This window comes from Sorex fumeus, unplaced genomic scaffold (assembly GCF_029834395.1).
Source record: "Sorex fumeus unplaced genomic scaffold, SorFum_2.1 ptg000134l, whole genome shotgun sequence".
NCBI classification, from domain to species: domain Eukaryota; kingdom Metazoa; phylum Chordata; class Mammalia; order Eulipotyphla; family Soricidae; genus Sorex; species Sorex fumeus.
The window spans coordinates 2,282,210-2,283,402 of record NW_026606191.1 but is presented as its reverse complement, the minus strand read 5'-3'; positions in this window follow the sequence as shown (position 1 = coordinate 2,283,402).

Genomic DNA, 1,193 nt, shown 5'->3' with positions numbered 1-1,193 from the left:
CCAGGAGTCCTGTACAAAGTCCCCTCTCCCCCCACACAAATAAACAAGTATCTTCCTTCAAAAAAGGGGGGGGTAAATTTAAAAATGACAACAAAAATCTTTACTCTCAGTATTTATCCCAATAGCCACGGGTCACCCGCTAAGGAAGAGATGAAGAGTGGAGGTGCTTTGCAACTTGACATGAGGGAGATGACACTCGTGATCTGAAAAAAAAAAAGCACCAATATTGTGGTTGGACAGACAATGAAGTCTGTAGGGCACTTGCCTTGAGTTCGTAAATTCTCCCCATACCTATGTCCCACAGCAACACCAGCAGGAATCATACCTGAGCCCAGAGCCAGAGGAAGCCCTGAGCATCTCCGGGGATGCCCCCTCCCCCCAACGCCCCACAAAACAACCCCCAAACCAAAAAGAGCCCCAAGAGAACATGTTCACTGGCAAACCCAGCCACCTGCAGGTCCACTGCCCCTGATTGTCACAGACCAACACGGCGGCAATGAAAGTGATGTACAGCAAGGGGACCCTTGCCATCGGGGGGCAAAGGGGGCTTCATCTCTGCCCTTCAAATCTGGAGGTTCTACAGCTACGATTAGGGCCAAAGGTTACAATATGGGACTGCCGGGAGGGTCGGCACAGCCAAGACCCCTGCCCTGTGCAGGTTCCGCACCCCTGTGCTCACCCCCAAGCTCAGCCCCGTCCCCCACCCGCCTCTGCCCCATCATGGAGATGGAGGCCATTATGGCCTCATCGGCCTACAGGGACCACACACTCACACCCGCAACACTGCGCCCCAGTACAGCCCCCACTGCGCCCCCCAAAGCTCCGCATCCCCCCTAAAGCCTCCGCCACACCTCAGGAACACCTAGAATTCGAGGAACATGTGAGAAACCAGCGCAGAAGCGTCCCCCACGCTAACGCATTGCTCACAGTGCAGAGACGGAGAGTTGCCCCTCTCCTGCCTCAAAATCCACCTTCAAGAACCGCTTCCAGCCAGTTCCAGGCCATCCTTCACCCAGGTAACAATAGTGAGACTGACTGAACCATCTCTGTCAGCAAGAACACAGGCACCTGGAAGGCCCTGTCTGTGATGTCACTTCCGTTTCCACCCGCAGCCTTAAAGGGCCAGCTCCAGGTGCAGAGAGATCCTTTCGGGACACCCAGGGGATCCTGTGCGGCCTAAGAAGGTTCGAATC